Raw genomic sequence first — 211 nt, 5'->3', positions numbered from 1 at the left:
TGTTGGGATGGGACCCTTCAGCAGACTTTTCCTTTATCAGCAATGACAAAGCTGAGCCAGGACAAATACAGGCTCCAGGCACGGATTTGCTATGCCGCATAGCAAACACTGACCACCCGAGCTCAGCCCATCCGGGCACCTGGATAGACCGCTCTGCTCAAAAGCGGTGTCTGTCCCCACATGCGTCCCTGGCTTTTGGGGGGTTCACTTA

Source organism: Fulmarus glacialis, unplaced genomic scaffold, assembly GCF_000690835.1.
Source record: "Fulmarus glacialis isolate BGI_N327 unplaced genomic scaffold, ASM69083v1 scaffold17820, whole genome shotgun sequence".
NCBI classification, from domain to species: Eukaryota; Metazoa; Chordata; class Aves; order Procellariiformes; family Procellariidae; genus Fulmarus; species Fulmarus glacialis.
Note: the sequence above shows the minus strand (reverse complement) of the source record.